Here is a 27,085-nt window from a genome sequence, read left to right as displayed (position 1 = left end):
GAGATAGAGTACTCGTTATTTGCCCAACTTGTGCCTCTAGCCTTACTATGGCTTGACAATGAGAATTAAGAAGTTGGGTATTGGCTTTCAAATCAACAAGAGCATTGAGTACTTGTTCCTCAAACGCAGAATTTCTAGGAGGAGGTGGAAGATTAGGAGCTTGAGTGTATTGATTTCTAAACTGAGGTGGACGGTAAATACCAGATTGATTGAAAGAATTATTTGTGGCATAGGATTGGATGAATTTTGATACTACCCCTGAGATTAGGGAGTAGTGTTTCCTTGATTTGGATTATGACATGACAGATTGGGATGATCTCTCTAGCCAGGATTGTATGTAGAAGAATATGGATTATAGGCTGGTCTAGAGAATGAAGCATTCACCTGCTCCTGTGGGATCTCAGATGATTGTCCCAACATAGGGCAAGCATTAGCAAAATGGTTTGGATTAACACAGATTGAACAAACTTCCTTAGGTAAGGCAGTTTGTGGATTAGCAACAGGAGCAAAGCCAGATGATAAAATTTGATCGAACCTACGGTTCAAGGTTTCTATTTGAGCGGCTAATTCACTAGATTTGTCTACCTCATAAAGTTTTCAACCTTATGCATTCTAGGTTAAGACCTAGACCTAGAGGAAGAAGCATGTTGCACTGAGTTTTCACTTAGGGCCTCAAACAGTTCCCAAGCATCAGCCGGACTCTTACGCAGAAAAGCTCCATTGTTGGAAACATCAACCATATTTTTATATAAGTCTATAAAACTATCATAAAAGATCTATACTAAGTGCCATTAAGCAATATCATGGTGTGGACACTTTCGCAGAAGATCATTATATATCTCCCACGCATCATGGAGCTGTTCTCTCAAGATTTGGGAAAATGCCATGATTTCTCTCCTCATTTGTGTGGTTTTACCCACAGTATAGTATTTTTTCAAGAACTCTTGTTGCAACATGTCCCATGTAGATATGGAATTTGTTGCAAGGGACTGCAACCAAGTTTTTGGTTTTTTCTTTAAAGAGAATTGGAAAAGTCGCATTCTGAATTAATCATTGGTTAGAGTATTCAACTTGGTAGTTGAACACAATTCCAAAAACACATGCAGGTGCTTATAGGGATCCTCTATTACATACCCATGGAAAGTAGGAAGCATTTGGATCATAGCAGGCTTGATCTCAAAATGGATTACATCAGCATCCGGAAAAGCAAAGCACGAAGGGGAAGTATATGTAGTAGGAATGAAATGGTCCCTCAATTGTGGTTATTGTGGACGAACAGGTGGAACTTGTTCTCTATCCCCATTACCATTATTATCCGGTGTATTACGTTGTTCAGCCATATTGTGACGGCCCAAGTTTTTCAACCCAGTGCGTCAGTGATGAACTAAAAGATGATCCGATAACGGATCCGAACTGTGGAAGCAAAAGAAAAACAACGGTCTTTAGAGATACAACATGACTCTAAGACACCATTGTGACCCTCAACGAGGTCACGGGATACAAAGGAACCAAATGCAGAAACAACATTTCAAAAACGGACAAGAATGCACCTAGGGGAAAAATCATCATTTCTAGCCTAAAAGTGGGTGCCACCGAGCACACCATTGGAAAGACAACAAAAAATCAATGAACTTAGACTCAAAAATCGCTTGATTCGGAGTCCGGATGAAGAAGATATGGCTAACGGAAGAAGAAGGGGCAAAACGGTCAAAAAGTGCCAACCAAAGATCATCTAACCGGTTAGGAGACCTTCCTAACTGGTTAGGAAGCCAAAAATAGTAAAACAAAAAAAAAACAAAAAAAAAAAAACTATGCCCACACTCATCTAACCGGTTACGAAACCCCTTGTAATCGTTTAGATGTGAAGGGGCAATAAGGGTGCGACCCAAAAACCTGGAAGCAGGGGTTTTTCCAGAAAAAATGAAAATTTGAGGCCTTAGATGACATTTTCTGGAAAAACTCAAAGAAGAAACCCCCCCTCAAAATCGAGATTTCTACGTGACGCGAGGAAAATTGAAAAATATGCAATGTGAAATGCCTAAAATGCCCTCCCAAGAAAACTGGTCCAGAGGGTCCAAAAAGCTGCTAAATTTAAAAACTGAGAGCTGAACTTCGGATGCGATTTCCGATGCCAAGATGGCATTTTCTGGAAAAACATGAAAAAGAAACCCCCCCTATAATCATATTTTCTATTCAACCATGTAAAGAACGGAATTTATTTCCTAAATAAAATTCCCAAAATACCCTTAGGTCAGAAAATGCAACAAAAGTGTAAAATGAGTCCGTAGGAGGCTCATTTCACCAAAGAAGAAGCTTTGCCCGGAAACAACCATGCACGCAAACGTAAATTACCTAGTAAGAAGTGCTACAATGGTCCATGGCCCTAAAATATGGCCGATGCAAAATATGACCCCCCAACGGCCAAAATGCCAAAAATGAAGTTTGGAACGAAAACTTGGAATTCAAAACTATGAAATGGTTTCAAAATGCCGCTTGGCCCTTGGCCACACTTCATATACGATGAATGAATACTAATGGAAGAATCAAAATGGAATTTCCACGCCTAATGCAAACATGGTGAATCAAAAACTCAATATTTTACAATACTTTCATAATATTCCATGAAGTCAAAATTTACATAGGATACAATTTACATGTCATTGGCCTCCGGCCTCATCTCATACATGTCAAATACATCGTAAAGAGTGTACTCATGTACACATTACATATAAGGAATCAAATGTACACATGTTGACATATAAGACTACAATTAGCATTCCAAGCTAACCTTCACAAAAGAGGAAGTCTCCAAGTCCACAAACCATCCAAGCATAATGAAGACCTCAACTTTGATTCTTGCACCAGAAATATGCCCCAGTATCGTAGGGGTGAGTAACATAAAGCTACTCGTAGGAAATGAGCATGCATCGACCTACGTTTTACAAGTTGTATGATTTAATCATTGTGGTTCATTCCACCTAACGTCTATGTCAAAGGTGAGACTCAAGGAGCATCCTAGCTACCTAAGATCATTTCTATCATCAATCACCTCATTCATGTAATTTTAGCAACATAGGTTCATGCTTACACAAAGCAACAACATAGGAGCATGCTTACACAAAGTAACAACATAGGAGCATGCTTACACAAAGCAACAACATAGGAGCATGCTTACACAAAGTAACAACATATAGATTCTCAAGGTTATCAACTTGAAGTCTAAAATACAACATCAACTCAATATAACAATTTAGCATAATTAGAATATCTAATACCACACATCAAGACATAGATTTTCTAGATTATCAACTAGAAATCTAAAAGTGTGAAATCAACTAAATATATCAATTTAGTATGGATGTACTTAACAACATCAAAATCGCCACTAGCCAAAACCACAAGTTAACAAGGTAAACATGATTGTCAACTTGGAATTGAATGCGAAAACAAATAATAGGAGACTTGGACATCACAACTCGGATTTCCGCCGAGACAAGGCAAATTTGGAGCTACTAACCCCCAGGCAGCCTACCCAACGCGCTAACTTTTAACTTAGAGGACTCTTATCCCCGTACTAAAGCCAAACCCTAGCCATCACAACTGAACAATGTCCCAAGCAACTCCAAAATAAATAAGTTAACAACTTATATACATTACTACTACATAGTAACAAGTTAGCAATATAACTCTCAATTGTGCATAATAAGCATTTCATATCCATAATGCTACGAAATCACAAGCCAACAATAAATTCATATAGATTCATACTCTCATGAATATAAATTTAACAACAATGCTCTTCAATGCATATAACACAATCTAGTGAATACATCACAAGTCTAAATCCATGCTCTTAAAATAGAAATAACTTCTAAAACTTGATTAGATCCATGGATACACAAGATAGAATTTAATTACATCAAAATAATTAAACTTTTTAGATTTCAAATCATTTCCAATTGGACCCAATTTAATATATGTTAATAGACATATCATGGTCATTACATATATTCACACACAAGCTTAATTAGGCCTATGAAACCACCAAAATAGATTTTAATTAATTCCCTTAATTAAAGTCTCTAGATTTCCAAACTCAACCAAATGCTCTCAAATTAAAGTATGTTAACAAACATGCCAAAACTTAATTTAGAAGCATAACACAACTTAATTCCATGCAAGGTATGGCTATGAATTTAAATCTTTCACAAAAGATAAATATTAATTAAAAAGAGCAATTTTTTTTTTATATATATCCCAAATTAATATATGTTAACCAACATATTAAAATAAGAGTTTCTACCATGCCACAATTCAAAACCAAGTTTCTCATCATCATGAAAATTAAATCTTATACAAAGAATTAAATGTTTCAAATTTCCTAGATTTGATACAAGGCATGCATATAGGTTGTATAAACATGGAAAACACATAATACAACACATATAAAATCCTAAAACATTCCCTACCTCCATTTGAGATGAAATCTCAAATCCCCACCAAAATAAATCGGCTCCGAATCCGACGAAACTCCTAAGTTTTGTCGGGGACAACACCACGAACATGAATCCTAAGGAAGCCCCATCAAAAACACAACTTGACTTCAAACCCAAACTCAAGAAATGGCTAAAACGAGATTCCAATCGGTTGGAATCGAAGGCCTCGCCGAGGGGAACAATAAACACAAAGGCATCACCACTTTTTAATGAAGGAAAGAAGTCCAAAAGAGGAGAGAGAAGATGGCAGCCATGGATGGAGCTTGGACTGGCCATGAGAGAGGAGAGAGAGAGAAAAATCTGATTTTTCTTTCTAAGACCTCCTATTTATAGAAAAACTCAAAAAGTGCCCCGAACGGGCCTCGCCAGGTCCAAAAAAGTGGAATTCACGCAGACGCACTCAAATGGCAAAACTCTATGAATGAAAAAGATTCCAAATGAGAAAATATGAACAACGGAGAAATGGCGTCAAAAACCGAGTCCCGAGCAGAGAGTTATGCCTAAAACAAGTTTGGCGCAAATCGGGCCAAAAACCCTGAAACTGGAAAACATCGTCCAAGAGGAAATTCTAAGAGTCCACAACTCGACGAAATGTGAAAATGAATCCCATATGAGGATCCAGGCTCAAAACAAGGCATTAAGCAATAACTTTCATTAATTGCACAATGGTCCCTCCAAAAAGTGAAAACTGCGAAACTGCCCCAGAATGAAAATCTCTTCCAAAATATCTTCCAAAAGATATTTTCTTAGATACACCTGAAATAAAATATCTTCAAAAGATATTTATGAAAAACACCCAAGAAAAGAAAAAGTTTCCAAAGAACTTTACACTTATGCCCCTATGGGCACCGGGAGCAACCAGAGTACTTTCTCACGAAAGTAAAGATACGTATCTCATAGAAATCATTGAGAATAAAGATACGCGAAGTCAGAAACCAACTCCTAACACAAGAAGTGTGGTTACGCAAACAGAGTGACAAACGAGGAAAAGATGAAATAGAGAAAAAGATAAAATAGGGAAAAGACAAAAAGTGAATAGTGTCGAAAAACGAAAAGTGCGGAACTGACTCGGCCCTTAAAGGAAGTTGTCAATCCACAGAAAAGAGTCTCGGAAATCACTCCAGAGCACTCGAGATGACACTAATCGACAAGAAACCAAACTTAGAGGGGAAAAGATAACGGAAAAAAATTTATCCGAAAAATCCGGGTCATTACAACCTTCCCACCTTAAAGGGATTTCGTCCCCGAAATCCAGCCCAATGAAACAGAAAGTGAAACCAGGATAACTATAGAGTACATCTCCGAGTATCCCTCACAACGCGCTACACCAGCGACCTCGAAGCTGAAAGGAACACACAAACCACTGTGAATTACACCCGCGTGCTCATAACAAGACAACCCCTCAAGGGAAAAGTGACCACATGGCCACACGACAAGTCTGAACTCACACAGAGAACCCAAGGTCAGACAAAAGAACGGAAAACAACAACCGTAAGCGTACCTCCTGACAAACCATCATAAGGAACCAAAAACTACCACCAAAAGAACTCCAAGATAACCACATATCAAATCAGGGTACAAAACAAACACAACGTGGCCGTACGAATAGTGACCAAAACCCGCCCACGACGTACTCAAATGTGTGGTAGCAACGACAGTACCTAGTGCCCGCCCACACTTACTCGTCAGTAAGGTAGCATCGACGGTAACTAGTACTCGCCCACAACACACAACTTTGTACGGTAGCATGACAGTACAAGGCACTAATTCATAACCTGCCCCCTACTAGGTCTACCCATGAAACCTTTCGATACAAATGACATCAATGTCAAAAATGATCATTGCCAAAAGCACTACGGAGACCAACATTTTGTGAGAGTTGAGATATAGTCCAAAGATGTCCGGCCGGACCATCTCGGCCAATCCCAAACTCTGACAACAATGTCACAGGCACCATTATGCTTAAGGCCCAAAATCCTCAACACAACAAAACCAACATCTCCAATGTCTCAAAATACCCCTATTAACAACATTAATCAGGAATCCAAAACTTGAAAAGCAAATCAACGCCTACAGAAATCAAAACGAACCTCACAATAAGACATTTCATCGAAAGTCCTTCACATTACTCCCTGAAATAGATCAACTACAAGACCAATCACCATGATCAAACATCAGATCCACATCCCTATCACAGATAACTAAGTCCTCAAAATACAAATCCACTAAGTGGCACACACATCAAAATGCCAACAACCAAGGTCACAAGATGAATCTCTCAAAACCATGCTTGGCAACACCAAGCTAAATCAAAATTCCTCAATTTTTTTTTTGATTCACAACCAATCATCAGAACTATGCCTAGTCATAACTAGGACGAGAAACTCTACAACAAGCCATATCCAACAGCAATCCTCCAAAACTTCTCCTAGAAGTTAACCACATCCAGGTCTCCAAAATGGAAACAAGTCTCCAAAAGACATTCTCAAAAGAGCATCGAGCTCACCTCACAATCAAATAAATCCTCAATGATATGGACACAAGTCCCCACAAAATGATCTCACACCAATCAACTCACTCTGAGCACTACAACCATCAACAACCATGGCAAAAACTCCCCAAGGGAAGACACGAAAGAAAGGGAACCACCAGTCCTAAAAAGGACAACTCCACAACTCTATCTCTGAAATGAAAGACAACAAGGTCAAAGACTTCACCCCCTACATGGAAGTAAGCCGACCAAAATACATCAAATCCTCACCAAGGATTCAAGACAACGATAGTGATCCTCACAGACCAACCAACCCCAAAACTGTGCACAATGCAACGAAGAGAAGAGACTCACTCCTTGTGAAGTCCCTTACACGAACCAAACACGAAACCATTGTGGAAATCCGCATACACACTACGTGCGACCGAGGGAAACGAATGGGAAAACCAAACCTGGAAGTCATGCATATGACAAGGAATGTAACTACCAGAAGGAAAATTTACTCATATAGATAAAAATCAAAAGTACATGCAACACGTCTCCACGTAAGCACAAAAGCATGTCACTAAAGCGCAATGACAACATGGCATCTCTAAGCATATAAAGAAGGCATGCTAATGCCACACAACAAGAAGGCAAATGTGGACACAATTCCACCTACTCATACATCACAACATCAAAAATCATACTACTAATATGGTAGTAAACGAAACTGCATAAGACAAAATAATGCAACAATGAACCCTATAGACATCATGTCCTAGAGTGTCTAGAAAAGAAAGGACAATTCTTAGTCATAAACTGTCTCCAAAACCAATGCGACAACAACCTGTCTCAAAGCAAACGTGAGCCCTTTCCACAACGGTAAGACTCTAACAATCCATCTTAGAATCTAGAGGTGACACTACAAGTGACACTAATAATGCAGTGCTCTCACTATCCGTAACCTCAATCAATCGACTTGATCCCAAAAACGTCATCACACAAAAACTCCTCAAGGAAAATGGCAACTACAGCCATACCAATAACAACTAAATCAATCACCACGACTGATCGCCAAAACAACCATCATCATCACCGATCAAAGGACAACGCCTATCAAAACAAAACCAACATTGATTCCATCCAAACTGCACTTGTAGCTAGCCAGTATGGTAGCATAACAGTGCCATGCACCCGCCCACAAATGTACCTGCCCACGAAAAAACGCAAGTTCCAGAGGAATCATCCTGAACAATCAAGGATCCTAAGAGGTCCATAACCTCATCATGGCTCAAAACCAACAAATCCACCACTACGGTAACGCCAAATGACTCATGTCACAAGAGCCTAAACAAAAGGTGCCCATCCACCTATCTCAAAACCAATGTTAGGTCGACAACAACCTACATCACCATGAGACTGTGACTACAATCACCATCAACCTCAACTCGTGCCTCAATGACCAATCCCGTGTCATGCCAAGTATGCAACACAATTATGCATATACAATTCTAAACTAGCATACGTCACATGTCATGCTCTTTATCTTAGAATAAAACAATGTTAAACAAACGGCATATAACATGTAACACGTAAACACATAAACATGTTATCAACCAAAACATGTTATCATAAAGCATATAAACAGATAGAGCATGGCAACAAAAGCATGATATGCACACAAAACCCGTCGTCCAAAGGTTTTCGAACCTAGGAGCTCGAATACCACTTGTGACGGCCCAAGTTTTTCAACCCGGTGCGTCAGTGATGAACCGAAAGATGATCCGATAACGGATCTGAAATGCTGAAGCAAAAGACAAACAATGGTCTTTAGAGATACAACATGACTCTAAGACACCATTGTGACCCTCAATGAGGTCACGAGACACAAAGGAACCAAATGCAGAAACAACATTTCAAAAACGGACAAGAATGCACCTAGGGGCAAAAACGTCATTTTTAGCCTAAAAGTGGGTGCCACCGAGCACACCATTAGAAAGACAACAAAAAATCAATGAACTTAGACTCAAAAATCGCTTGATTTGGAGTCCGGATGAAGAAGATATGGCTAACGGAAGAAGAAGAGGCAAAACGGTCAAAAAGTGCTAACCAAAGATCATCTAACCGGTTAGGAGACCTTCCTAACCGGTTAGGAAGCCAAAAATAGTAAAAAAAAAAAAAAAAAAAATGCTGCCCACACTCATCTAACCAGTTACGAAACCCCTCGTAACCGTTTAGATGTGAAGCGGCAGTAAGGGTGCGACCCAAAAACCTGGCAGCAGGGGTTTTTCTGGAAAAAATAGAAATTTGAGGCCTTAGATGACATTTTCTGGAAAAACTCAAAGATGAAACCCCCCTCAAAATCGAGATTTCTACGTGACAAATGAGAAAAATCAAAAAATATGCAATGTGAAATGCCTAAAATGCCCTCCCAAGAAAACTGGTCCAGAGAGTCTAAAAAGCTGCTAAATTTAAAAACTGAGAGCTAAACTTCGGATGCGATTTCCGATGCCAAGATGGCTTTTTCTGGAAAAATATAAAAAAGAAACCCCCCCTAAAATCATATTTTCTATTCAACCATATGAAGAATGGAATTTATTTCCTAAAAAAAATCCCAAAATACCCTTAGGTCAGAAAATGCAACAAAAGTGTAAAATGAGTCCGTAGGAGGCTCATTTCACCAAAGAAGAAGCTTTGCCCGGAAACGACCATGCACACAAATGTAAATTACCTAGTAAGAAGTGCTACAATGGTCCATGGCCCTAAAATATGGCCGATGCAAAATATGACCCCCTAACGGCCAAAATGCCAAAAATGAAGTTTGGAACGAAAACTTGGAATTCAAAACTATGAAATGGTTTCAAAATGCCGCTTGGCCCTTGGCCACACTTCATACATGGTGAATGAATACTAATGGAAGAATCAAAATGGAATTCCCACACCCAATGCAAACATGGTGAATCAAAAACTCAATATTTTACAATACTTTCATAATATTCCATGAAGTCAAAATTTACATAGGATACAATTTACATGTCATTGGCCTCCGGCCTCATCTCATATATGTCAAATACATCGTAAAGAGTGTACTCATGTACACATTACATATAAGGAATCAAATGTACACATGTTGACATATAAGACTACAATTGCCATTCCAAGCCAACCTTCACAAAAGTGGAAGTCTCCAAGTCCACAAACCATCCAAGCATAATGAAGACCTCAGCTTTGATTCTTACACCTGAAATATGCACCAGTATCGTAGGGGTGAGTAACATAAAGCTACTCGTAGGAAATGAGCATGCATCGACCTACGTTTTACAAGTTGTATGATTTAATCATTGTGGTTCATTCCACCTAATGTCTATGTCAAAGGTGAGACTCAAGGAGCATCCTAGCTACCTAAGATCATTTCTAGCATCAATCACCTCATTCATGTAATTTTAGCAACATAGGTTCATGCTTACACAAAGCAACAACATAGGAGCATGCTTACACAAAGCAACAACATATAGATTCTCAAGGTTATCAACTTGAAGTCTAAAATGCAACATTAACTAAATATAACAATTTAGCATAATTAGAATATCTAATACCACACATCAAGACATAGATTTTCTAGATTATCAACTAGAAATCTAAAAATGTGAAATCAACTAAATATATCAATTTAGTATGGATGTACTTAACAACATCAAAATCGCCAATAGCCAAAACCACAAGTTAACAAGGTAAATATGATTGTCAACTTGGAATTGAATGCGAAAACAAATAGTGGGAGACTTGGACATCACATCTCGGATTACTGCCGAGACAAGGCAAATTTGGAGCTACTAACCCCCAGGAAGCCTACCCAACGCGCGAACTTTATAGGGCTAATTTGGAGCTACTAACCCCCAGGCAGCCTACCCAACGCGCGAACTTTTGACTTAGAGGACTCTTGTCCCCGTACGAGAGCCAAACACTAGCCATCACAGCTTAACAATGTCCCAAGCAACTCCAAAACAAATAAGTTAACAACTTATACACATTACTACTACATAGTAACAAGTTAGCAATATAACTCTCAATTGTGCATAATAAGCATTTCATATCCATAATGCTACGAAATCACAAGCCAACAATATATTCATATAGAAACATACTCTCATGAATATAAATTTAACAACAATGCTTTTCAATGCATATAACACAATCTAGTGAATACATCACAAGTCTAAATCCATGCTCTTAAAATAGAAACAACTTCTAAAACTTGATTAGATCCATGGATACAGAAGATAGAATTTATTTACATCAAAATAATTAAACTTTCTAGATTTCAAATCATTTCCAATTGGCCCCAATTTAATATATGTTAATAGACATATCATGGTCATTACATATATTCACACACAAGCTTAATTAGGCCCATGAAACCACCAAAATAGATTTTAATTAATTCCCTTAATTAAAGTCTCTAGATTTTCAAACTCAACCAAATGCTTTCAAATTAAAGTATGTTAACAAACATGCCAAAACTTTATTTAGAAGCATAACACAACTCAATTCCATGTAAGGTATGGCCACGAACTTAAATCTTTCACAAAAGATAAATATTAATTAAAAAGAGCAATTCTTATTTAATTAATCTCAAATTAATATATGTTAACCAATATATTAAAACAAGAGTTTCTACCATGCCACAATTCAAACCAAGTTTCTCATCATGATGAAAATTAAATCTTATACAAAGAATTAAATGTTTCAAATTTCCTAGATTTGATACAAGGCATGCATATAGGTTGTATAAACATGAAAAACACACAATACAACACATATAAAATCCTAAAACATTCCCTATCTCCATTTGAGATGAAATCTCAAATCCCCACCAAAATAAATCGGCTCCGAATCCGACGAAACTCCTAGGTTTTGTTCGGGACAACACCACGAACATGAATCCCAAGGAAGTCCCATCAAAAACACAACTTGACTTCAAACCCAAACTCAAGAAATGGCTAAAACGAGATTCCAATCGGTTGGAATCGAAGGCCTCGCCGAAGGGAACAATAAACACAAAGGCATCACCACTTTTTAATGAAGGGAAGAAGTCCAAAAGAGGAGAGAGAAGATGGCAGCCCTGGATGGAGCTTGGACCGGCCATGAGAGAGGAGAGAGAGAGAAAAATCTGATTTTTCTTTCTAAGACCTTCTATTTATAGAAAAACTTAAAAAGTGCCCCGAACGGGCCCCGCCGGGTCCGAAAAAATGGAATTCATGCAGACACACTCAAATGGCAAAACTCCATGAATGAAAAAGATTCCAAATGAGAAAATATGAACAACGGAAGAAACGGCGTCAAAAACTGAGTCCCGAGCAGAGAGTTATGCCCAAAACAAGTTTGGCACAAACTGGGGCCAGAAACCCTGAAACTGGAAAACATCGTCCATGAGGAAATTTTAAGAGTCCATGACTCGACAAAATGTGAAAATGAATCCCATACGAGGATCCAGGCTCAAAACAAGGCATTGAGCAATAACTTTTATTAATTGCACAATGGTCTCTCCAAAAAGTGAAAACTGCGAAACTGCCCCAGAATGAAAATATCTTCCAAAATATATTTTCTTATATACCCTGAAATAAAATATCTTCAAAAGATATTTATGAAAAACACCCCAAGAAAAGAAAAAGTTTCCAAAGAACTTTGCACTTATGCCCCTATGGGCACCGAGAGCAACCAGAGTACTTTCTCACGAAAGTAAAGATACGTATCTCATAGAAATCATTGAGAATGAAGATAAGCGAAGTCAGAAACCAACTCCGAACACAAGAAGTGTGGTTACGCAAACAGAGTGACAAATGAGGAAAAGACGAAATAGGAAAAAAGACAAAATAGGGAAAAAAAACAAAAAAGTAAATAGTGTCGAAAAACAAAAAGTGCGGAACTGACTCAGTCCTCAAAGGAAGTTGTCAATTCACAGAAAAGAGTCTCGAAAATCACTCCAGAGCACTCGAGATGACACTAATCGACAAGAAACCAAACTTAGAAGAGAAAAGACAACAGAAAAAAATTTATCCGAAAAATCCGGGTCATTACACATATTATCAGAAGAACTTCCTATCGAATTTAGATGTTTTTTAAGCTTTCTTAATTGCCTAAGAGTTCTTTCTATTTCAGGATCATGCACTAAAGGTATTATCCGATTATGGCGAGTTAACATGCACTGGTTCCACTAATCCTAGTAGTAGTAAAAATAAAATATTCCAAGCAACAAAAAACAATAAAAACTCACAAAAAGGTTAAATAAACTGAAACTTTTTCTCCCTTAAGTGTCTTTGCCCTCACTGCTAACTTGTACCTGAAAAGAAAAAGAAGTAAGATGAGATATCAGAAAGTCCAAAGACTGGTAAACCAAAATAACTAATTAAAAACTAAAATAAAAACTAATCTCCCCGGCAACGGCGCCAAAAATTGATGTTTCTCTCGCAATCGAACGATATCATGTAGGACAGTTCTACATAGAGAGGATGTCGAAGCCATAGGGAGATGAGATTTGTATTCAGTTTTCAATTTAGTTTTATTGATTTATAGGTAACTGGTTGGAAAATCTACTGGTTGTCATGATTCAGCAAACTAAAATTATAACACAATATTTAAATAACATGAATTAAACTAATTTAAATTATCAGAGAGAGAAAGTCTTAGGGCTTTGACTTCACCACAACCATTATATTATGGTTAATTGTACTAACACTGGGAATTTAACAATGATATTTTCCAAAAGAATTAAACTCAATAACATTTGTTCAATTCGAGTTTTAAAGAAAGATATTTTACAAGATTAGCTAACTACAACCTATCTGCGGTTAGCGTGGACTATTCGCCTACCTACTCTACCTACTTTAACTACTTTGCGAATAAACCACCTTTCCTAAGAATAGATTATAAAAACGTTCTGTAGTAAAAAACATTAAAGTACCATTGTATGACCTCTATTCTTGTGTTCGGTAGGGCTCCGCCAGATACCGCACAACAAGATAGGGTGGGAATAGAGCATAAACCATTACATCTAAGACAAGAGAATAACAGTTTATAATCTATTAAATCATGAAAACCACTTGAGTTGTCTCAAGTGCTCTTAGTCATATAATCAAGAAAAAGAATCATATATTAAAATAATCCTAGAATTAGAACAATCAAACCATAACAATAGGTTAGGTTATATTAGTGCCCTAAGAAAGGGTTTAGCTTCTCATGATGCGACTGGATAACATCTGTGTTGAGTTCATCTCTATTGTCATGGACTGCACTTCTCTTCTCAGGATCTTCACTTTTAAGGTTGTAGAAACCCTAAAAGCCACCACACCTTCAGCCTTCTGAATAACACCGTAAAAAACAATTGAAATTTTAGACCCCTTCTATCAAGGCTTGTGCCTTCTTTTATGAAGAAAATAATATTTGGTGGGCCTTTAGGTCTTCTGGCTCAACTGGGATGAGATACGGCTGGTAAAAAGAGTAATTCCGCAGCTTTTAATCGGACATGTTATGGAAGGCTCGAGCTTCAGGAACGGATGCTCAAGCTTTAGGGTTCATGCTCAAGCATAAGGAACACTGCTCGAGCTTCTCTTGATAGATGCTCGAGCTTTAGTAAATGATGCTCGATCATCACATTGACACTTAACCAATTTTCTTCAACTATTTTTTGAAGCATCTTTTTCTTCAACACTTAGAATATTTTTGGGGTTGAACTCCTTTAACATTGCTCAATTCAAGTGGCTGGTGCTCAAGTACCCTTGGTTAAGGCTCTAGCACCCTTGGTTAAGGCTTGACCACCCTGAAGTAAGGCTCGAGCATCAAGGTATGAGGCTCTAGTATTTAGGCCTTGTTGACTTTTCTTCTCTTTTTTGTTGTAATGCTCGAGCCGTAACACTTGGGCTTGAGCTCTAGAGCTTGAATTACTTCAAACTTCATCATTTCAACTCTTGGCTTGCTTTGACTGACCGGCAATGACTCTGTAAGCTTCGATATCATTATAAAGTCCCGGCTTTAACCATTTATCTGAGAAAGTACCTACAAACACACATTAAATATAAATTAGTCTAATTATGGATAGAAGTATCACTTTAGATCCTAACATATACGCTCGAATATGCATATATTCAGCGCTCATCACCTACCACTTGTCACTATCATAAACCTCATGCTTGCCATTGTATCATAGTTAACATGCTTTCAATTACTTTCACATTTGATTTACATAATTAGATCATATAATTATCATGTATACATAGCCATGTAACACATATTTTAGCATTTAAACACATAAGCATGGGAACACTTAGCAAGCAAGCATGTCTCTCAAAATCGTAAACAAATAGGCAAGTAATAGGTAAGCATGCTTCGTAAAACAGTAAACACTTTAACATGTAATACTTTCAAATTAACTCAAGTCCCACTTAGGTCAACCCTACCCGTTGTCCTTAGGTTTTCGAACCTAAAGCGCTTTGATACCAAATCTGTAATGACCCAAACCTGGGGGTTCGGATTGCTAACTAGGTCCTTACCCGAACCCGAGGTTACACAAGGGTACTATGGTCATTTCATGTCATTACAATAATTATAGAGTCTATAGAGGTAAAATGGTCATCACCTATGGTCAAATAATGGTTTAAGGTTTAACAAGGGTAAACCAGTCATTTAGTACATTTATTATAGCTTCATAACTCATTAGGGGTACAAAGGTCATTTTACTTTATCAAATAATAATAATAAACCCAAAAAGGGTAAAATAGACTTTTACCATGGCCAAAAAGTGATATGAAATTCCTCAGGGGCAAAATAGTCACTTTCTGGTCAAATTACAACATTCATAACCTTCGGGGGTAATTTTGTCATTTTCTAGGTACATTCTATACTTTAGTTGGGGCCTGGGGGTCATTGGGCAATTATATTAAAATATGGAGTCCTTGTGAAAACATAAGTTCATCTAACCGGTCAGAAGATTTCTCCTAACCGAGTAGATGAATGGTCCAGTAGGCTTACAAGATTTCAAATCACATCTAACTGGTTAGAAAATTTCTTCTAATCGAGTACATGAATAAGCAGTGGAAAAATCGTAAAAAAAATCATATCCAACCGGTTAAGAAACTTAATCTAACCGGTTAGATAATGAAAATCATCTAACCCCTTCTCTGCCCCATACATCTAACCGAGTACAAGGAATCTCCTACCCGGGTAGTTGAACACACAAAAGCCTATCTAATCGGTTAGGAAACTCTTTCTAAGCACTAAGATGAGAAGAACCCATCAAACCAACACACTACCCATTCATCTAACCGGGTAGATACCCCCATCTAACCGGTTAGATGATACCCAGTGATAAAAATAACGAAATTCTTGCTTCCCAAACCCATTCCAGTGCAATCCCAAAATATCTAAACATGAAATTAAAACTCCATGGACATCATCAACCCCTAAATATTTCATAGAATCGTTAAAATAACATCTTTTATACATCTCTTGTGAATCAAAATATATAAATCGTCTTTACACAATTTCAAGTAATTAAGTACATAAACGAGGCCGCCATGGCTGTAAATATAAGGTTACAATACAATATAATAAACATCTTAGCGTTGTCTAAGTCCGTAATTGCAAACCTTACGCCAAATCTCTTCTCCGTCTTTCTTGAAAATGTTAAAGATAAAGGGTGAGCTTAATAGCTCAGTAGAAAGGGCCTAAAGCACCGGCTTTGGACTCCCTTGAGTCGACAAGCAAGAAATGGGAGAGAAAGAAGTTAGGATCATTAATTGGGATGTCAAAACGCAATCAATATAATACATTAACAACACATTCTTCAAAAAAATTAAACCATGCATATGAATGTAATAATGACATGAATGCAACACCATCCCAACACGGTCCCAACCCATCCAAATTCACACCGAAAATCGCTAACCGACTTTACCGAGGCGAGATTGATTAGTCATCCCTAGTTCAAAATCTGGCAACTATTTGGGGCTTAACAATCAATGTTACACGTCCAAATCCAGCATGCGTTCCCTCTAGGTTGAATTAGCCCCAGGCTCGTGAAACCCGGTTCCTTTCACAAAACCATTTTTTTTTTCCAAAACCTTTTTCCTTTCAAAACATTTAGAACATTCTTTCTTTCCATAAAACTTTCCAACCCGAATCGTGTGATGACCTTTCCACCCTAAATTCCCCATCCATGTCCATGTCATGAATGGAATTATGCATTTTCAATATTAATAATTTCCATACTTTGCAATTCCATTAATTTAAGCTATCATGCTCATCACCATTATCATCATCAACATCATCATAAATATGTTCTCAAGAAAACACTTATATATATAGCATGCTTCTCAACAATTTACCTTCAAATACACAACTAACATCACATTTACACATAATTTTAGCACATAAGCACATAGATCATGCTTTTCAAGAAATTAAACATTAAGCTCAAAAAGAAGGCAAAGCATAATGAGTTAGACCTCCCTACCTCAAGAAAGTAATCCTAGAGCCAAGAACTCCAACTCAAAAATCCCCAAATGCATGCAAGATCGGTATAGAAATGTAGACTTTGTAGAGTAGAACAACCTTCCTTCTTCCTCCCTTCCTAGATCTTACCTTAGTTATCTCAAAATCTAGAGAGATATCTGAGATTTTAGAGAGATGAAGTAAAATGGATGAGAGAGAGAGAGAGTGTGGCCAAAAGTGAGGGAGAGGAAATGAGATTTATGGTCATATATTGACCTTGTCTCCTCCAAATTGAATGGCTCTCATGTGGTCAAAGGTCCACCACTACATCAAATGTTAAAAATGCCCTCCAAGCTCACAAAATTCTCTTGCCATGCCATAAAATATCCCTCTCCACCTCAAGTCATATAACTATATATGTATAAACATATATAAAACACATTATCATATAACTAAGTACACACATGCTATGGAAAATAATATTGAGACCCACACGGTGCGCAAAACGATGTACAAAAATTAAATAAATAAAGTAAAATAAAATTTTGAAAAAAAAAACAAAAAAATTTTGGACATTATATGTGTAATGAATCGTACACTAAAGATTCGACATTTTCCATACCATAATAGTTATGGACTTAGAGCATGTATTGTGTGTTTCCAAAATTGGTTTGTACATATTAGGTAGTTTATTACCTTATAATAATAATAATAATAATAATAATAATATATACTTTGTTGCACAATTTGTTTATTTTGGAAAATGTGGGATGTCGTTTGTTCGATATGACTAGAGTGTGGCTCTAGGGCGAAAGATTAGCTCTTCCCACACTTGCGCACTAGGGTAGTTCCCGGCGGGCTAGTAACCCAAAATAGCTATGGTTGTCGATCTGATCCGATTTGATATCCAAGTTTTTCACTATTTGATTTCGTATTCAATTCCAAGTTATTATTCATTACTTATTTGTCATTTGTGAATCGATGCATAAAGCCTTTTTACGGTTTTGTATACTAGTACTTGTAAACTTGTATGCTTTGGATTTATCACTTCAATAACTTGTGTAATTGAGATGATCCACATTTATTCGATTTCGTATTTTAAATTCCAAGATGATAACCTTGTGAACCTATGTCTTATTGCATTGTATAGGAAGTTCCAAATATGCTAAGTTGTATTGTTTATTCGTTTTCGCATTTTAGGTTCCAAGTTGATAACCTATATCTTGTTACATTTTACTGTATGCCCCTATATTGTTTACTTGCATAAATATTGTGGTTTATGCTAGAAATGCTTTAAGGTAGCTTAGAATGCTTTCTGAGTCTCACTTTTGACATAAACCCTAGGTGGTGTGGACTGTATGTATTGATTAATATCAATTTAAGGACCAATAAAACCACTATAAGAAAAACAGTTTTTTACTACGTTTTTTTTACCACGATTTTAAAAAAAATCGTGATAAAAAATATACTTTCTATCACGGTTATTTTAAAACCGTGGTAGAAGAACTTTTTTACCACGGTTAATGAATAACCGTGGTAGAAAGTATATTATTTTACCACGATTATTTTATAACCATGGTAGAAAGTGAATTATTTTGAATGTGTTTTAGGCGGGTTATTTTACCACAATTTTAAAATAACCCTGTTAGAAAATATATGATTTTACCATAAATTACTAATTCATTGGTGGTCTTTCTATCACGATTATTTCAAAATCACGGTAGAAAGTCAAAATTTTCACTTACCTTTGGCGGGTCTTATTCCCGCTAGTGTCAATAAAATATATATATATATATATATATATATGTAAAATATATATACTACTACAGAAACCACACACCAAACATATATCTAAAAAGCCAGCTGCCCCTTTCTCGATCTGGTTCACGATTCGAAGTCTATGGCCTCTGAAATTCTTGAAATCAATGTATACAGAGGCAGCAACGCAGGAGGAAGCTCCACCGCTGCCTGCTGCCGAGGAGAAGCCGCCGGAGAAGGCAGATGATAATAAGGCAGAGCAAGGAGATGAAAAGAAAGCCGGCCACCCCCTTTCTCTCAGACCGTCCAAGCCGTCATTCTTCTTTCTCTCCAAGCCCAACCCATCTACCGAAGCCACTGAGGGTTGAATCGACGGTCAGAGCAGATAAGATAATGGCACAGCTGATTGGCGTCGAGATTGAACAAGGATTCGCCCTTTTCTCCAAGCCCTAACCCTAGCTCCCTCTCTCATTCGAAGCCCTAAATTCGAAGGACATGAATTGAGGTTTGTATTTTCATCCCCTGTTATATTCATCAATTTAATACTCAAATAGGTATGGTATGGGATTCTCCCCATACTTCTAACAGAGAGTGGTTAATTTGGTGGGTTATATATATATATATATTCGTTACAAAGGTAATTTGATGCTATTACTAACATTCATCAATCTGATACTTCTTTTCTTCTTTTTTGTTTGTTTATTTGTCTGTCTGTCAACACACAGTTAAGTCACCTGTTTGAATTTCAACAGATAGGAATATATTATAGTAATATCTTTGTTTTGATATGTTTGTGGATTGGAATGACAGACCGACAAGGCTTCAATGCGAGATGAGATCATCGACTATGTCAAATTCCTCCAGCTCCAAGTCAAAGTACGCCTCTCTCTCTCGATCTCTATATATATATATATAATGTTACTACTTTCTATATACAAATTTTTTATGGGTTATACAAAGGCTTCTTTCTAGTTTAACAAATTCTGAGAGAATCTGTAGTACTTTATATAGATGTATTGTATGGTATGGGCTTTAAAATTAAAAAAAATGAGTTATATATAGATGATGGGCTTCTAAAATTCCATTGCTGCATCTGTGTGTGTGTTCAGGTTCTGAGTATGAGCAGGTTGGGCGGTGCTGTAGCTGTTGCCCCCCTTGTTGCTGATATGTCCTCTGAGGTAAACTATATATATACATATATATATATATGTATATGCATATTTTTGTAGATGTATGTGTGTGTTTTGATACAACTATTGTGGTATATGTCAACTTGCCTTTCTAATTGTTTTTATGGCATAATTATACCCATATTCCTTCTAGATTACCGAAATAACATAAATCTTTATAAAAACTCTTGTTGCTTATGTCATATCCAATATTTACTTAAAATTCGAGAATACCTTTACTTAAATCTCTTATTCGTATGGGAATATATATTTGTATAATGAGCATAATAATCATTTAACACATTGGGTCAAAGTAATTTATGTTATTTAGACAATCTGTTAGGGAGTTAAATGTAATTATCCATTTTTATTTTATTTTTTTCAGAAATAAAGTGATAATCCATCACTCATTTTCAGCTTTGAGATAAATTAACGAAAATAGAAAAAAGCATTATCTTTGAAATTACTTGAGAATGGGCATTCTTTGCTCCTTCCTTCTTGTGCATTTCTTAACCTGTCAACTCTCTCATGTAAAAATTGTTAGAGAGAGAGATTGGGTAGATAAAACAATTTGTTTCTTCTTCTTGTTATTCATGACATAGAGAGATAAAAATCCTCTCATGCGCTACAATGTATTTGTTTGTTTCAATCGGTGAGGAGAATATTGGAATACACATTAGAAAAATATTGAAATGTAAGGTTACACGTCAAAAAAATTTCATAACGTTTATCATTAATTCTCTTCACTATAAATTTGATAGATTTTGAAGTTCTGATTATTGGTGTTTGAAGAAGTAAGAGTGATGAGTAATATCCGTGTATTGTAGTTATTATTTTTATGGCAAATGATTTGTTTTATAATTAGTTGAGAGTACCTTCATAAGACATTAATTATGTGCTGGGTTTTTTTGATTGCTTAATCAAAATTGTTTTTTATTTTTTGTTTTTGTTTTTTCCTCTGACACTCTAAACTCTGAAGTGGATTTGAATATTTGATTTTTGATCAGAACTAAAACAGGAAAAACAAAGGATTTATTTTATTTTTTGATTGTTTTTATGATTTTTTCCTCGAGAGTTTTAATTTTGACATGAAATTGCGAGCATCGCTCTGCAACGAAAGCATCTTCGAAACCCTCAGATTGAAAGAATCAAAAGCACAGTGGGGTCACCACTCATCAAACCCCCTCTCTCTCTATATATATATATAAATGTGTGTAATTAAATGATAGATGAAGAAGATTGTTCAGTTAATAAAATTAACAGTTTGAAGATTTTTTCTTGTAACGTGGACTTCTATAAAGGAAAGGGATGGAGACACTGACAAAGCGTTAGGATTTGTTGGTTGATGGTCCCAACTTGTTTTTATGATTTTTTCCCCTCTTTTAATGAGAGTTTTAATTTTGACTCGTATTTTCACCTAATTTCTCTTGTGTTTGTTAATCTCTTTTTTTTTTCATGAAAAATTGTTATATACAGGTTGATTTATTAGTGTTTTTGTGTGATTAAATGTGTTTTATTCTCTTAAACAAAATAATGTTTAAGAGAATTTGTGTCTTCTGTGGTAGCAAAGCAGGATACAAATCCACTTGAACTTGGCAATCAACTGGTACTGTGTGTACATGTGTGTGTGTTTGTGTGTGTGCATATATATATATATAGACACACACACACTATTTAACTATTCCAAGAGGCAGGAGTAGTCTCTCTCTCTCTCTCTCTCTTCATTTATTGTCTTCTTTTCATTCTTTTATTAAAATTCTCTTATATATAGTTAGGATTTTCTTACATGGTACTTAATTTGTCAGGTTGAGAGAAAAATTGATCTGGTATATGGTGGAGGCAGTGTTGGTCTAATGGGATTGATCTCTAAAACTGTTTTTGATGGTGGTTGTCATATTCTTAGGTATGTTTATATATATATATATATTTGTTTTAACATTGAAGATTTGGTTTCTAAATAAGAAGAATATTTTGAAATATGATTATGTTTTGTTTGGACAGAGTAATTCCAAAAGCTCTTTTGACACATGAAGTAATAATACCACTTTCTTGATATCATTGGTTTTGGAGATATTCTATGAAAGGCAAGATCAAATGATGCAACTACTTCAATCTTTGGTAATAAATCTCTATAAATTTGTTACGATATCTCTCTAATTATAACACTAATTATGAGAAGCATTATTTACTCTCTTTTTTTTTTTCCATTATTGTGCTTTGGACAGAATGCTAACAACCAGTCCTCTCCCATTGCTTCACATCAAGACTCACCTTCTGAAGATTTGGTCGGCAAGTCTTGTGAGCTATTGCATTTTCATGGGACAAAATCAGTTGTCGCCAAGGGGGTGATTGATTCAATGGATCCAACTGTTGGAGAGTATGGATCATTGACCTCATTGATTCCAGTGTGCCCTTATACAGGCCTGAAATTCGTGGCTTTGATTTGAAAGACGCATATGTTACAGGATTTTCAATTGCATGGCCTATCAAGTACATCAAAATTTGTAAGTGAAGCATTTCTTTTATGATTGCACATTTTTAATGCTTTTTATACTCATGGTCAGGGGGGGTGGGGGGTCATGTGCCTTTAAGTGACCAATTTTGCGGTGTATAGGGGGTCACGTGCCTTAAGTGACCATTTTTTTTAATTAGTGTCCATCAAAATCAACACTTTAGTAGTTTAGTGGGTTTGACTATTTAATAAAGTCAAAGCACTGTTTGTTACCCTTTCATATTTGATAGATAAAATTCAGGAGAAAAACATGAAGATAGCACAAGCGTAGTACAAAGGATAGACATTAGACAACCCTATTTATGGAGACCTTTTTACATCTAGCTCCTACCAGCAGTCATAGCCCCACCAACTTAACAAAGGGTTTGAAGAATCAAATCCAAACCTTATAAACATGAAGTAGGTCGTTGGATTAAATCACAAACTACCAAAGGCAAGGATAATTAGTCATCTAAAAATAACGAATCAACATACGGAAAATGACGTAGAAGCTTGGAAACTGATGTTTGTATGCACATATGTTCATTTACTTCACTGTTATGAGAACTTTGTTTGCCATGGGTGAAGGATTCCCCTTCTGACATTGAAACCAACTGGATGGATACATTCAATGAATGATGTTAATTAAACAAAAATCGTCTAACACTTAAAATCCTTTATGTCTGTTGCTTCTCATTTAGATGCTTTTCAAACAACTGAAAATACAAGATATGATTGCTAGTAGCTGAATGACACTTTGACATTATACTCATACAAGATATGATTGCTAGTAGTGAAGTTCTTAGTCTCAGACAACATTACAATTTCTGCTTCAATAATTATAGTACCATTCACTAAGAAACCCTTTGATTTGTCATGGAGTTCCCTTAGAGACGTGAAGGCCTGGAATCTCTAGCTCCATATCGTGGGACCAAACCAGCCATTACCTGCAAAGATGAATTTTGAAGGAAAATTAACAAAAAACAAAAAATAAAAAAATCATCAACAAGAAGAAGAAAAAAATATTCAATCCCCCTACAAAAGAAAAAGCTCCAGCAGTAAGCAAGTTCATCAAAAGCAGCTGAGTGTACCTCCATATTCGTGGTGTTTACCATTGACTTGGTCCCTTATCCTCAGCTTAAATTTTGCATACAGTTTGTGTTTAGGAAAGAGTTGTTCAGAATCAGCTACTTCAAGAAACAGAGATATGTATTCATGTTTGATCTTTCTACTATCTCCTTTGGGATAGAGAACAAGATTCCTGAAATTCATTATAAAAGGACACAAACAATAGCTTACCTTAGGAATCAAACAAGCCAGTTTCGAATTACGAACAACCAGAATTAAAGGAAGACATGAAAATGTTGATCATACCAATTCCGGCTACCAATGTTAAACTCCTCAGAATACAGACGTTCTTCACTTAATGATGAAAATTTCTCAGCCAAAAATAAGCCGCCACCTAAAACATTTTGTCAATATATGTAGTCTTTGAACTATTTCAGAGTAGCTGCAAATTATGCATTATGAGAAGTTTAATGATATACCTCAACATAGCCATCTCCAAAGTTGACACTACTGCCAAAGTTGTACGCGCTTGCAAGATATCTTTTGAGTGATGCTGAGTTGAATTGGGTGAGAATGTAAACTTTGTTGATCCCACTGTTGATGCAGTTACACATTGGCACATCAATCAGTCGATATGCTCCTCCAATAGGAACATGTAAATGGAAGTAACACACACACACACACACACACACACACATATATATATAGTTAATTACTGCTAATTACCCCTAATTGATCTGTTCTACATCACTAATTATAAAGAATGAAAGGATTTTATACTAGTATGCAGAGAATACTGAGTTCATATCCATGTATAAGTACTCTATATCCATTTTCTATAATGTCAAACAGTCCGCTGATTAGATCTTTCAAAGTACCTTTATTATAATGCTTGCTTTGCTTGGTTTAATTTTGACAATTTTACAACTTGCTTTACATTAATTCTCTTATTTCAACTATCTTTGTAGGTCAAAGCTAGGATTGCGGGTTTCTGTTGCCGTTACTTTTTTTGTTGCCGCTATATTTTTTGTATGGCTCAAGAAGTTGCAAGAAGATATGAAGAATTTTTTTTTATTTCGGTTAAGTAAATATATAAGGTGTCGATCATGTACTTCTTTCAAATTTGTATATGGTTAATTTTTGTATAAAACAATGATTTGGAATTGATTTTATATATATATATATATATATATATATTAGTTGTAAATTATTTTGGTTCTCATGCTATTTTTTATTTATTTAGGATTGGTGAAGCTGTAAGGCTAGTAGTAGCGTAAAAAAAAAAATTAAAAAAAAAAAAAGGCTTCATAAGGGCTAAATTATTATTTAAAAAAAAAAAAAAATTATATAACATTTTTTACCACGATTATGGACCGTGGTAGAAAATTTATTTTTTTACCGCAGTTTTTTACCGTGGTAGAAAATAGACTTTTTACCACGGTGCATAACCGTGGTAGAAAGAACGACTTTCTATCACGGTTCCGTACCGTGGTAGAAAATACACTTTCTACCATGGTTATAAACCGTGGTAGAAAGCCTTTTCCACCGTGGTAACAAGTCATTTCTCTTATAGTGAACGTTAGGTCTATGCATGTGCATCTTCTACGAGTAGTTTTATGTTACTCACCCACGTAGTGGGGATATATTTTTCAGGTACATGAATCAAGATTCGAGATTCACATTATGCCATGGATGATTTGTAGACTTGAAGTTCATGATTTATGGGAATGTTAGCATGAAATGCTATTTTTAGTCTTATATGTCAAAACTTGTATATTTGGTTCTAAATATGTAATGTGTATATAAGTACACTTTTTGTGATTTATTTGACATGCATGAGATGAGGCCATGAGCCAATGACTTTTATTTTGTATCATAAGTACTTTTACTTTCAAGCTTTCTTGTTGAAAAATAAAAAAATTACATGCTTTAGCATCATTATATTTGCATGGGTGGTAGGAAGTGGGCTTTAGCACTTCCATAGGTTCCCTTTAATTATGTATAAAGTGTGGCCAATGGCTAAACAAACTTTTGAGACCATTTGATAATTTTAGTTTGAAGTTTCTCTATTAAAAGTCATTTTTTGCAAAATTTGAGGTTTAATAAGTGATATTTTGTATTTTGCAACCATTAAGGCCGTAGGCCATTGGAATGCATGTAAATTTGTATATTACATTTGTGTGATTGCTTATCTTGCACAAAATATCACATTTGTATGAAATGGATGCTTGTTTGTCTCAAGTTTTCCATTTAAAGCATTTTCTTTGCATTTTGAAGTTCGGATAGGTCGTATTTTGCATTGGGCATTTTTAGGAGCCGCAGACCATTTCCACGCGCTTAAAATCATTAAATACATTTGTGTGCATGATTGTTTTAGCACACAACACCATTTAGGGTCAAATAAACACTTGGTGCAAAATTGTTTATTTTTTTTCATCGTTTTTAACCTATCTAATCTAGGGGCATTTTGGGAATTTATTTTTAAAAATAAGTTCCGGTCTTGACATGGTCACATAGAAAATGTGATTTTAGGGGGGGTTTCTTCACAATATTTTTCCAGAAAATGCCGCCTCGGTCTCCAAAACCCCACGTCAAATCTGATTTTCTGTGCGCACATGCATTTTTTGAAAAAGTCTGTTATAAGGACATTTTGGAAATTTCACGTCAAAAATAAAATTTTCTTTTAACATGGTCAGTTTGACAAATTATTTTAAGGGGGTTTATTCTTTGTGTTTTTTCAGAAAATGTCTTATAGTGCCTCAAAACGGTATACGAATTTTAGCATTTTGCTTGGATTACTATTCACTACTATCAAAACACTATTCACGACCGTGGTGTTGTCAAAACTTTGTTTTGACTTTTTCTTCCATCCTGACTTTGAATCAAGTGATTCTTGAATCTAACTTGATTAATTTATTTTTCGCTGTCTTTCCAACAGTCTACTCGGTAGTACCCAAATCTTGCTGGAAATTACTATTTTATCCTTGGGGCTAAACTTGTCCATTTTTAAAACTCTGCTTCCGCTTGTTTTCCTTTTGTTTCTGTGGCTTCATGAGAAGTCATGATTGTGTCTTAGGGATGATGTACATTTCTAGAGATGTTTCCATATAAAAGACTATTTTGCCCTTGGGGGCTTATTTGGTCT

At 36.0% G+C, this 27,085-nt stretch overlaps 1 long non-coding RNA gene across 1 annotated transcript; it reads left to right on the top strand.

Moving 5' to 3' along the window:
• Positions 1–19,287: 19,287 nt before the first annotated feature.
• Positions 19,288–25,301, top strand: LOC132300806 (uncharacterized). The gene is made up of 7 exons (XR_009480575.1): positions 19,288–19,717; positions 20,023–20,088; positions 20,322–20,390; positions 22,187–22,284; positions 22,383–22,499; positions 22,607–22,885; positions 24,909–25,301. It is a non-coding gene; the product is annotated as an uncharacterized LOC132300806 (long non-coding RNA).
• Positions 25,302–27,085: the final 1,784 nt, after the last annotated feature.

Source organism: Cornus florida, unplaced genomic scaffold (genome assembly GCF_030987335.1).
Source record: "Cornus florida cultivar Cherokee Brave unplaced genomic scaffold, ASM3098733v1 CherokeeBrave_3.0.0_Hap2_Chr03, whole genome shotgun sequence".
NCBI lineage: Eukaryota > Viridiplantae > Streptophyta > Magnoliopsida > Cornales > Cornaceae > Cornus > Cornus florida.
The sequence above is the reverse complement of the archived record's forward strand: the minus strand, read 5'-3'. Positions and strand labels throughout refer to the sequence as shown.